Source organism: Harpia harpyja, chromosome 12 (genome assembly GCF_026419915.1).
Source record: "Harpia harpyja isolate bHarHar1 chromosome 12, bHarHar1 primary haplotype, whole genome shotgun sequence".
NCBI lineage: Eukaryota > Metazoa > Chordata > Aves > Accipitriformes > Accipitridae > Harpia > Harpia harpyja.
In genome coordinates, this window is record NC_068951.1 from 27,369,972 (window position 1) to 27,383,022 (window position 13,051).

Below are 13,051 nucleotides of genomic sequence, written 5' to 3' on the forward strand. Positions count from 1 at the left end.
TTTGGTTTTATTATGATAATAAACCCAAGACCAAATGTGTGATGGAATTACCTTCTGTGTAGCAGCAGAGCATAAATCCTGTGCACCCCTTCAGCCTTTTTTCCCAACCATATTTATGCAAGGCTAATTAATTGAGGGATTAATCAGCTACATGTATCTGTTTAGTCCTTAGTTTAGAACTAAAGTAGAGGGGAAGTTTTTGATTTGAGAATTATAAATTAAGCAATAATGGAAATTATTACTTTTGAGGGGAGGAAGTTGTAATTAGTGAGCTGTATTAGCAAACATCTTCCAGTTGTTGTCTAGATGGACACAGGGATAATTTGTTATTCTGAGATCCATGAAACAGCCACTGCTCCAAACAGTAAACTGTTGTTCTGAAATGACCGTGATCTTGACATTATCTGAAAAATAAACATTTTACAATCAGTTAAAGACAGGATATACAGGGCTTTAAATCTTCATTTTAATCAGGAATGGCAGCAAATGCATTAATTGTGTTTTGTTCCTGCAATCTTCCGGTAAGGAAAAAAAATAGAATCATTCTGTAAAAGCTATTATTTTAAATGAACAATGATTTTTTTTTTTTTTTTTACAATAGCAAGAGAGGAAATGCTGTCTGAATCTTTTTTTTTTCCTTACAAATACATTCTAATTCATAGTAAACCAAGCGAACAATCCTCTATTAATTTGTTTTTTTCCTTTATATAGCTAGCAGACTGCAATTAATGCTTCTGCCAGCAGAACTGATAAATAAGGGAATGAAGAAATAATGTTTCAGACTTTGACATATATCTTTGAGTCACCTAGATGATATGAAAATATTTGGACTGTTTAGAAGAAATTAATTTCCAACAATAAGTGAAACCCACTTACGTAGCTTACAACCATCACGCTAGAACTATGCCATCTAACTTAACCATGCATACTAAGCTAATTGCAGTGAAGTTTTGTGTATTCATCTCTAGAAGGAAGGTTTACCTACCAATTTCTCAGCTGCTCAATGTGCAATTTAAAGATTACTGCATAGCCCTTGGTATAGTTTTCTGTTTCTAGTGAAAACATTAATGGTTTTGTCAACTTAAAGGGCTTTTATTTCATTAAAGAAGCAAAGCAGTGGGAGGGAGACACAGCAGACTCTTGAACAGCTTGAGAGTACGGTATATGTGCTCAGTAGAACTCAATTTAAAAAATCTTTTTATTACAAGAGTCTCTGTGGTCAGAAATGCCTATGGGTGTAATTCTAAGTGATACCCTAAGGATTTTTTTTAAGGCTATTCTGCTGCTTCAAGTTCAGAAAGCAGCGGTTTTATTTACTTTTTGCTTAATGTCAACACTTTTTAGAGCAGGAAAAAGTCTTATGAAAGAGAAAGTTAGAAAAAAAAAATTTAACTGTACAGTAGGAAATGTCTTTAGGATTGCACATACCCATATGAAAAAACATAGTGCGTCTTATTTGAGCAACAGCCATGAGCTCTAGCGAAGGAATACTTCGTATTTCCAGATACCGAAAGGATTTATTCTGAAATAAGTTGTTTAAAAACAAAACAAGAAGTGTACTGAACCCAGCACTACTTGACTCAAACTGCATACAAACTTAGAAAAGTAATATGAAAGAAGGAATTTTTTAATTAATAGGAATCTTAATCAGCTAATTGTATCTAGAAACTGATTTGTTGTATATGGTTTGACCCAAGAGAAGTGGAAATCATATGTCTAGGAAACAGCAGAGTATGTATGTCACAATGGGATTCTATCTTTGTTGGTATTACAGAAACCAAGTTAGAAAATAAGATATTCTAATTTTTTACAGAGTTTGCAATTCTAGCATTAAAAATGGGGAAAGTTTCTGTATGATTAACAATGGAGATCATATTTGACTATTCAAGACATCTCTTGTTGGGAATTAGATTTTAAATGTTTAAAATGGGTTTAGATTTTAAATAAGCCTTGCTGTGTTTTTCCTGCTACTAAACTGTGCTGTTAAAGAACAACTCAACTAACAGAGGACATACTAAAATAGAAAAGAAAAAAAAGCAGCTGAAGAATTATGGCTAAATTAATTTTGGGAATGAAGTTTTCTCTTGTCAGGAATATATATAATCATACAACTCGCCTATCATTTTTAGCTGATTGTTATATTTACATATTCATATGTTTAATTTTCATATAATGTATTTTATATATATCGCTTTTAGCTGACAGACCCCTGAGTCACCAAAGGCTTTAAAGTAGACCTACTCAGCCTTTTTTTAAAGTGAACATGCTGAAGGAAACCAAAAGCTTCCTATCTCTAAAGTGACATGGTATTAGCACACAAAATAGCAAACAAGAGCAAGAGAATTCTTTACAGAGCAAGCTGAGGCTTATCAATGGAGTCTAATTAAAAAGTTTGCAAATAACCTCCTGCCCAGTGTGCCTTACAGGGTGAATCCCTCCACTCAGTTCTGCCTTCCATTTGGGCAACTTCCAGCAGCTTCCTAATCTGTACCTAATTTACACAGCTCCCCACTGGGATCCTATAGAAGCGCCCTTATTTCTAGGTCTTGTTCTGAGCCTTTTCCCTGCTGCAAGCAAACCCTTTCGTTTGTTCCAGCTTTCCTGCCTGCTCTTCCCTGCTAGCTGTGCCTCTGCCTGCCCTCCCCACCCTCTGCTCCAGAGTTGCTTCTCCAGAAAGGTCAGTGCGGCTCCAGGCAGCTCCCATCTCCTCAGAAGGCTGCAACCAGAATACGAGAAAGGGTAGTCTGCCACTCTGCTCTCTATACCATTTAGATAATATATACACGTAGAATCTATGCATAAGCCAGAAGCAAATTAGTAAAAGAAATACAATCTTTGTCCCATCATTAACTCCTCACTGTTCTTTTTCCACCTGCATGTTAATCACAAGGTAAGAAATCTGCCTTAAATGTAATTAAAATGGAAAGATGACAATGATAAAAATAGAACACTCACAGCTTTGTAAATAAATGCAATTCAGGAAATTCAAATTAAATGATGATTTTTGTACAAAGATGAAAACTTTATCAAAGTTAACAGCTGAGGATTGCAAATGAGGTTTTGTGTCTTTCCACTATAGAATTGGCACTAATGGCAAAACCTGAATCCCCACTGGCTTTCCCTAAATCCAGAATTGCTTAGGTCTGTGTTCGAGAACGCTTTTTTAACAATAATTACTAACAGTTCCTTATGCCACATAAACAATTCCTCCTCTGATCTAAATACAGAGTTTCCAATTTGTGGCTTATTTGTCTCCCAGTTTAGTTAAGGGTATGTATATGTAGATCAGCGTGTGTAGATAAGATGAACTGGGTTTGTATCTTGGTAATCTGAATTCTTAATGATTAAGTGAAGAGGCCTACTTTAATATGAAAATTTGAAATGAAGCCTCCTTCTAAGAATGTTTTAAAATACAGAATGCATATTTACAAGACATACATTATAGCTGCCCTACCTAGACTTCACTGTGGGTATTGACATAATGACTTAGGATACTAACAAAAAATCTTCTTTCACTGAGATCATCTCAACCACTTGACAATTACCGAAGGGGAGGAAACAGAGGTAATTGTATTTCATGGTCAGACTTAAGGCAGACATTTAATATTTCCTGGTGTAGTATTTATTTGAACACTGTTTTGGGCAACATATATGGATTTGAGAAATCTGCTGTATAGAATATGAATTCATTGCCTGCTGTCCTCCAAAACAATCCATGCAAATAATGATTTCCTCTTCAGTGACTGCAGTGTTTTAAATGTGATTAACTCTGTATTTTTCTGCTATAGTTACACAGGGCAAGAGCAGTCATTCCTCTCAAGTATTGGTTAATAACCTTTAATAGCCCTGTTAACAACCTTTTTCTATGTGCCAAATTTCAGTAAACTTGACCTGAAGTGCAAGGATAGTAGCTTTACAGCAGCCTTAACACTACAGGTGTGTTCAATGCAGTGACCAACTATGCTCTAGTACGTGTTCAAATGCTAAGAACACAGCACTAGTCTTCACAGCACGTATGAAGTACAGTTCCTTCATCAGCTTCATAAGTCATCTTCCACACAGGGAAACTGCACTGTAATTTCTGCCAGAAATTGCAACCAGATTTGCTCCTTAGGATGACTGTAAGTACTTTGGTTTATTTGTATTACAGAATTATTAAAAAAAATTTATTTCTGAGGCCCCAAATATGTTAACAAATACATTTCTTAATATGACCAATATGTCTTTGGACTGAACGTTAGAATGTGCAATTATGTTTGCACAAATCTACACAGATGGGCTTTTATTATAAATGATCCTCTCTTTCTTCTGTTAGCAAACAATTTAGCAAATAAATAGAAAATGACGATTGACGGTATTATAACAACAAAGTACCCATTACAATTACAGCAGGAGAGAACTGCAATAAAAAAGATGTAGAACATTTCAGTCTATTTTTTAATACTTGGGGGGGGGGGGTGTTGTAGTTTAAGATTTTATTTTCTCATAGGCTCTGTGATTATAACAGACCACATTTTGACAGGTTTTTCCTTCAGTTTTTCAGTGAACTAAATCCTGCTCCTCCTACTCAAATACTTCCATTCCTGTGCAGGAAGTATCCCATTCCTGTTATGGGTAGTATCTCCCCCTGCACAGGGGAACAGCATGGGGAGAAGACACAGCAGTTTTACTTATTATGTGAGCACCTGAGTGTGTATTTTTGTTGTTTTTATCTGCAGTATGAATCTGAAAAAAACTTTTGCTGAGCCACTATGTCTTTAAAAATTTGTATCTTACCATCATCTGATAGTAACCACTGTTGCCCTTAAAGTGTATAGAAATCAGTTAAGTCTACTTGTTGAAGTAGAGTTTTCTTTCAAAGGATTGCATCTGGCAGTCGGAGGTAGAATGAACATTTTTAGATTGTATTATGATTAGGGAGCAATGGAAAGGGAGGCCCGTTGTATGTGTTTGTTCAAATGTGAAAGAAATTGGAAAATACAATTTAAAAACAATTAAAAACCTTTATTGGTGCCACTTTTGGGAAAATCCAGTAGCATTTACTGGGAATGAAACCTGCAGGAGCCTGCAGAATCAAAAAAAATGGGCATATGGAACCTATGTAGCTCTGATCCTCTTTTGTATTATTCCTACAGTATTTGTTTATAAAACTATATTATAGACTACAAAGTGTATCGACCACTCTTTCAAAACCACGGCTAGTTAAAAATCAACAAAAATCAGTTGCAGAGAGGTTATAATTTTTTTTAAAATGATTTAATAATTTGCTGTAAGGGTAGTATAATCTTACAAAAATGCTGTAAAAAAGTCAGACCAAAAATAGAGTAATGGTGGAATTCCCACACATTCAGACTAGAAAAAAAATGCTGACTGTCATTTTCCATTTTCAAAAGTTCTCTTTTTTTCCCCAACTTCCTCTTTCAAAATTATACAAATAAACAGATTGACTGCTTAGCATAAGAAGTTGACATCTCAATTTGTAGGCCTTGTGACTTCGTGTGGGCATTCCACAATTGTACTTACTATAGGGATACTCCCTACGAATTAATCTATCAAGAACAGATGGATGTAGGACTTCACTGAAAAAATGCTGAGCATCTTCAATATCATTTGTGGTTAATAAGAGATGAAGGTGGTTAGTCTTTTAACAAATTAGCTCATGGAGTGGCAGAAAGATTCACTAAGGGTTAGTAAATAACCTCAGATGAATAATATTAGTCAAGAACTGTTCCTATGTACAAGCTGGTTAAAAATTTTTATGACTTCAGTTTGATGCCACCATCACTAAAGTGTATGTATGTAACACACACTGTTTGGATTAGGAAGTAAAATGAAACATATGCAAAACAAGTAGGTTACAATGTATTTTTTAACAGTTAAAGGAGAACTACATGGCAATGGTTTATATAATACAGTGAACTTTCTGCTAAACAGTACATAAAAGCTAGCTTGCTGTAATTTTTTTTTTTAGCTAATGTATGCTCAGAAGGACTAATAATAGGCCTTATGAGTCACAAGCATTCACTAAGTAAGCCACCAGAGTTTTAAAAACATAACCGTTGAGATCTAGTCTGTTTGAAGTGAACAAGTAAATTAATATGTTTTAAAAAATAGTGACTCTTTCAAAAACACTGTGATAATATGCTTCTAAATATTTAAGATCCTTTCTTTATTCTATGCAAAACCAGCATGTTAATTACTGGATTAGCAAAAATGTCTCTCAAGACCAAAGTTGAACCCATCTTCTAGGTTTTGAAATGCATTTGGAATGCTTCACTCCCTCACAATGGTCCCAAGGGAAAATGTGTTAGTCTCACCCGTGTTTGTTTACTCAGGAAGGCACAGTTTAGGCATAGCATTTGGTTTTCAATGGAGAGCTGCTTTTTACTTTAGTTATCCAGCTGGCTTGATATGGGTACAATTAAATGATTTGTTCAAGATCACTAAGGGAATCAGTGACTCGACTGGGAGAAGAAAGTTGGACTGGGAAAACTGAAAATACTAGTTCCCATCGCGGAACTTCTCAGTAGCATTTAAGTAAATTAGAGGGGCAAGTTATTGTATTTCACAGTCATCTGCACAAACTAGCAGCATTGTATGGACTAAATTTACATCAGTAGGGAAATGTAGATGCACAAGGAAAACTGAATGAAAAAAATTTAACACTTTCATGTGCTAGGTATCTAAACAGACATACCAGATAAAGAACAGGAAAATTTAAATGAAAATTTGTCTTCTGAAGGTTTTTGTTTTTGTAGGTATAACTTTTAGGGGAAAAGTTTGGCTGTATAATGAGTCTTTCTTGCTTGTCCTTAGTCATTTATTAACCAACCTATATGAACTGTAATTCTAGGATTTTTCTAATTTACAGGTGTTCAAAGTTCCTTTGTTGTTTTTGTGCTTAATTATCTTTTCCCATTTTTTAACAGCCTAGAGACACGTCAGTACTATCATGAGACCATCATGTTGTTATGATACCACCGCTTTTACCAATAAGATTAGATTACTGCAAGAGACTTTTGCCTGTTGCATGCCTTGATCACTGATAAGAGTAATAAGTTGTCATCTTTTATGATAACAGAAGGCAGTGACATATGTACAGTGGCTCATAACTGGCATCGCAAAAATTTGGTGGTGAAGGAATAGTGAAATTTAGCATTTTCTGCGGTAGTTTCAGGGGCAGGACATGGTGCTCCAGCAAGGACAGAGACTCCTGCAATTACTTTCTACCCTCTCCTTCCTTCCAAACCCTGCCTCACTTCTCCAGGCCTTTCATTCCCTCCAACATCAATTTTTCAAGTTTTCTGTCTTCATAGACTCTCTTCATTTCAGCCTCAGCCTCCTGGCTTAGCCAGGGCTGGCTTTCTCCTTGGATTGCTGCCTGAGTCCCCTGATGAACTCAGGATGTGGTTCTGCCAATCTAATTGTGGGCTGCTACTGAAAGGGGTAGTCCCATTCCTCCTACTGTCTGCCCTGGTCTCCCTTGTGAGCCGAGTCAGGGAACTAAACTTGTGTGATTTGTTTTCTTTCAGTTCAGCTCTCTGAATCAGGTCATCATGGGGTAAAATGAACACCAATGCTAAAAATCACAACCAGGGTTGGAAGGGACAGTGGAATAGGGAGAGGAGGGACCATCTCTTTCAGCAGCACTTCACAACTAATGTGAGTTTCATCATTAAACTTCATTTTTGGCCCCAAACTCCTCACCCTGCCTTTCATGTTCTTCATCTTCCCTCTTTAGCCCCTCTTCCTAATGGCTTCCCATTTGCCCCTGCCCCTTCTGCTCCCATCCCAGAGTTACCCATCAGCTAATGCCAGCTGTCTTGCCCAGCTCCTTTTTCTGCCTCAGTCCTTGTACTTCACTGTTCTCTCGCAGACAAACCTCGTCAGTAACAGTGCCTGTGGTCCCTCACTCAGTTGCTGTTTACAAAGTATTAGCTCAAAATGGGAGAAAAATGCTTCAGCAAGTAAGACAGATACCTTATTTTTATGAACTCTTCTCAAACCAGCTTTAATTAAGAAGCTCTTTTACTTGTCCATGAAAAAAATTCTGAAACTTAACTCTGACTGCACGTGTTATAAAATGGATAAAAACCCTAATAGTTACAAAGTTCCTACAAATTGAGCTTTTCTCGCTTCGAGCCCTTTGTATTAAAAATAAGCAATGAAATAGTTTTCAACAATAGTTAGAGGCTCTCTTTCCTACTGTAAACAAATGCTGAATATCTGGGCAAAAGTCTCCTCTGCGTAATGCAAGTCAACTCCCATTGACTTAACAGGAGTTGTCGTGCTATATATGAGAGCAGAATCTTGTCTCTGTGAATAAAGGAGTTTTTGCAAGAGTGAGGGGGCTCTGCACAATGAATGCATTTTTACCAGCCCTTTCTGATTCATTGGCAAACTACCAAACACAAGAACTGTTTCTGTAGTCTTTCTACTCTCACAATGACAGACATTTTCTTTTTCATTTTTAGTGGGAAGTCTTTTGTATTTTTTTTTCCTCATGAAAATGTGTGTCTTATGTTTCTTGGTATTTTGTATGATGAAGTAGAAAGTATTTCTCAGTCATAATATTTTTGGAGTTGGTCCTTCCTGAGTTTATCATGTGTCTTCTAGTTATGGTTTAAAACTTAGCTGAGGATAAAGAAGCAGATTTGGGTCTAACTTACACATACGTCTCTTGCAATTCAAAAGCGGCTTTGAAACTGGACTGGGCAGATGCCTGTGGAAGTTACCGCAGCCCCAGGGAGCTATCCAAGTGATGCCAAAATTGTGTCTTGCTGTGGTCCACCCTAGACCCAAACTAGAAGAGAAGGGGGTGGCTTTCTAGTCATCAAGAATCCTCCAAATGGGCCAAAGTAAAATTCCCTTTGGCAACACAAAAGAAACTTAGCTTGTGCTAAGAACTGCCCTCTGTAGAGTCTCTGTACTGTAAACTGTAGCAATCTTGCTTCCTATCATATTTTACTTTCTTCCCAGAGTTATGCATGACAATTTTTAAAAAGAACGTAGCAGTTATCTTTATATAATTAATATTTTAAAATTTTGGATTTTTTTGTGTTGTATGGTTTACATTTTTATCATCATCATATATCATTTTCTTGATAGTGAGTCAAGGTGGTTTTCTTTCTGTTGTGCTTTGGAAAACACATATTACCAATGTGGCATTACCACCATTACAAAGATCAGCTGTGCAGATAAAACTGCCTTTCCAGAGAAACAGTAAATTGTAAACTGAGAACCAATCCTAGTGCTGAATGGTCTGTGAGACGATGAGCCCAAACCTGACAATCGTCAGACATCCACGTTCAGAACCACCAGTGTCACTCATTCATTTCTCTCTGTGGAACCCAATCAAATATTTCAGTAACCATCTGACCAAACTTGAGCAAAATCCCTGTGGACAGCACAGACAATTGGTCTTGCTTTCTGGACGGTGTCTGGAAGTAGAGGATACTGCTTCTGACCTAGAACGTTGCATTGCAATGCTATTTGATGGTAAGCAAAGTCTTGCTGCCTATCCGCACAAAACTGCATTTCTTCCAAAGCTGAATTAAACCCTGTCTTTAAAAAGTATATCTAATCTCACGTTTAAAATCCAAGAAAAGGTGTACCAGCTATCTCTCCAGATGTAAACTATTTAAATATTTAATTGCCCTCACAGTCAGGAAATGTCAACATTAGGTTTGTCTATCTGGTTTCCAGCAAATGGATACCATTGCCTTTGTCAGTGAGGTTGAAAAGGTCATAGTATCAAGATCTCTTTTCTATATTTAAGTACCTATTCAAAGTAATCCAGTCTCTTGTCAGGTTTTTTCTTTCAGAAGCTGAATAAGCTGAAATGTGGAAGCTTCATATTGTAAGTTAGCTTGTTTTCTGCTCCCTGGATCATTTTTCAGTACTCTTTGAACTATCGCTAATATTTCCATTTTCCTGCTTGTGTAAATATCAGAAGTGGGTGCATGGTTTTTTTGTAGTGTTTCTTCACCAAAGTGCACACAGATATCTTCTTTCTAGAAGACAAGTTTTTATACACACTAGATTGCATTAGTACTTTTTGCCACAGAATTGCCTGTGCTTTGCTGAACAAATGAACACACCAATCTTTCTATCCTTTCTAAACATTATCACCAAATACTTTATACAACCACATAGGCTGCTAACGCAAAATACCTTCAGCTTAGGAATCAGCATCCTGAAGGATGCCACTCGAAACGCATCAACTCATTGATATCTTGCCACTGACAATTACATTTTGAAATGTCAGTGAGCCAGTTTTTAGTCCAGTCATTTCTATATAAATCAGGTGTTTTGAATCAAAATGTCTTGTGGCACTAAATCAATAGCTTAGAGAAATCCAACTTTAAAATGGAAGTGCAATTAGTTTTATCAGCTGAACATCTAATTATTTTAAAAAATCAGATGTTTGTTCCTACTGGTCAGGGCTCTGAGTGCGCTAATAGGCCTTAATTGCCCTGACCAGTCTGACTTGACCCTCGCCCCCCATGGCCCTGGAGCCCCATTTCACTCGACCCGGCGCTGCCAGAGGTGTGCTGGACTCCAGGCCTGGCTGTGCCTAGGCCTGGCCATGGGCTCTGCCGATCTGGACCCCGACTCCAGGGCTGATGTCCTGGCCTCAGACCTGGGTTCTTGTGTGCCCCTGCTGCTGCCCCCCAGGCCTGCCCCGTTCCCTGGCTGGGGGCAGTGGGACGGGCCCTGGCTGCGAGGCCACGTCCTGCTGCACCTGCCCCGTGGGGTCCCCTGTGGCTCCCGGCCCCCAGGCAGCCGCTGGCCTGCACTGTGCCCTGACGCTGTCTTGCATAAAAGATAATGCAGGTCTGGAAGGGATGTAGGCTGTCCAACACTGCACTGTGATTGCAGCTAATTGTATAGCAGATCGTGCTGTCACCGCTCATTACTTTTTATTAACAAAGACTGGAATATGGATGGACCTTTCTGTTATTTCACCTGGGATCAGTGTCTAGCCAAGGGGTTTGTATGTCCATGAGTCAAAATATTTACCCTTTTGCATCTCGGAAACAGTTTGATTTTCAGTGGGAATGAGGATCCACCACTCCACCCATGGGGGTGCATGAGACAGCCGATTTTGAAAACGAGTGTAATAGTTGTTATAGTCAAACTGGGCCTCTGAACTCACTGGAGCAGAGCACAGAAAGATTCCTATGTTTTACGATGAGCAGACTGAAGAGTTTCAGTGGTTGCTGGATAATATTAGTTCCTCTAAAACTTTGGTTTACGTTTTCTGTAATGTTTTTTAAATATGAATATATTTAAATGTTGAAATTTCATTGCATAATGTAGGGTGTGGTTGTTCCTTAGAGGCAATCTTATTTTTTTATCTGTATTAACTCCCCCAGTCTTTTGCATCTAGTAAACGTTAATGTTACTGAATCAGTATGGTGCCCCATCCGAAAAGATGGCTCTAGGCACATTTCGCTGCCGTATTATTCCTTAAGAAGGCAGGATACCTATTTGAATAAACTGGGAAAAATAATTCAGCAAAGCAGTTGCTAGAATGGAATGACATTCAGTCTTTTGCTTGGTGACATTTAGAAGAAAAAAGAAAAAATGGAGATGGCTTATTTTTGGCCTGAAATGGCATATATTAGCTGATCAGTGTGACACAGAGTAATTAGTGAGTGATGTGTTATTTTCTGCTGTTTTACAGCAAATAGAATGATTTAGATGATGTACTGTAACAGAAGAGGCTATTGGAATCAGACATTCAGGAGGCAAACAGGTTTATTCTGTTTTATGCTTCACATTTACTGCTTTCTGGCATGAATAATACTGCAATCATCATAAAGATTTAAACTAACCATGCTGATAAATACTTAATTCCTCTCATTTAAGATGTCTCTTACATTGTTGCTCTTGCATTTTTAAGGTGTAGTCTCTCTTAGCTTTTTCACTGGGGTTTGATCTCTGGCTTACTGACTGACTATTTTAAGAACTGCTTTGATATAGTAGCTCTCCTGTTACACTTGAGTTTTGCAAAGTCCCTAACTAATGGTCCATTATTTACACTGGCTGAGCAGTATATGAGGGAGAATATGTTAGAGCTGACCCACAAGACCGAGTGATGGGGCTGGTGGTGTGCAGTGGCTGGCACTGCTCCGTTTAGTATCGGGGAAAGAGGGAATTTGAGGGGGTAAGCTCTTGATCCATGCCAGAAAGTAAATGGAGTCTGATCCTCTGCTGTCAGCAGAGAGATAGAGAATGATTTTTTGTGCTATTCTTACTTTGACCTTTAGGAGTGTGATAGCAAATGAGTTTTTGAGGTCTTATGCTCAAAGAAGTCGTATTATCAATACCCCTTCTATAACATTTTTACACATGTTCTTTTGCCAAGTGTTTCAGGACAGTAGCACAATTAAATGGAGTTCCGAGATGCAAATTACACTTGCTAACCTTTCTGTCTTCTGGTATTTTTCTAATGTAGTTAGTTGTGCTTCAGTAACAGCTCCTGCAGAGCAGCATCTCTCATCCCACACAGGCACTCCCATACGGTCAGGTATCCATCCGTTCGATGCTGTAAGAACACAACGGTGCCACAAACCAACCGATTACAGGGCTAGGAAGGGAAAAAAGCACGATCGTTTCGGCAGTGGAAGGTTGCCCTGAGGGAGCACGGGGCTGGGCGGGCAGCTGTGCCCCACGGGCCTCTCCCCACGCGTGGCCGGCAGGCGGCTGAGGCGAGACCCCGGGCGGAGCTGTCCGCTGGCCGGCCCGGGGGAAGGCGAGGTGTCGGGGGGGGCCGCAGGTGCCATCTAGGGCGCGATCCGCGCCGCGGCACATCTGTTTCTCTCCCTCCCTCCTTCTCTCTCTGGCGATGGCGATGTCTCGCCACCGCCGGCCGTGGCCGCACTCTGCTGGCCCGAAGCATCTCAGAAGCGCCGCCGAGGCGCCAAAGCCGCCCCCCCCCCCCTTCCTCCACCTTGTGTCCTTCCCCCCCCGCGGCGGGGAGTGAGACCGGCGGTGCCCGCAGCTCCCTCGCGCCCCAGGCCCTAACCGCCGCCGCCGCGCGCGG

The 13,051-nt window shown here is 39.1% G+C and overlaps 1 long non-coding RNA gene across 1 annotated transcript in view; it reads right to left on the reverse strand.

Annotated features, from left to right (window-relative positions):
- Positions 1 to 13,051, reverse strand: part of LOC128148755 (uncharacterized) — a 15,064-nt gene continuing 2,013 nt past the window's right edge. The window contains exons 2-3 of the long non-coding RNA XR_008237397.1: positions 12,433 to 12,553; positions 1 to 404 (exon numbers count right to left, since the gene is read on the reverse strand). This is a non-coding gene — a long non-coding RNA (uncharacterized LOC128148755). The remainder of the gene's footprint in view (positions 405 to 12,432; positions 12,554 to 13,051) is intronic.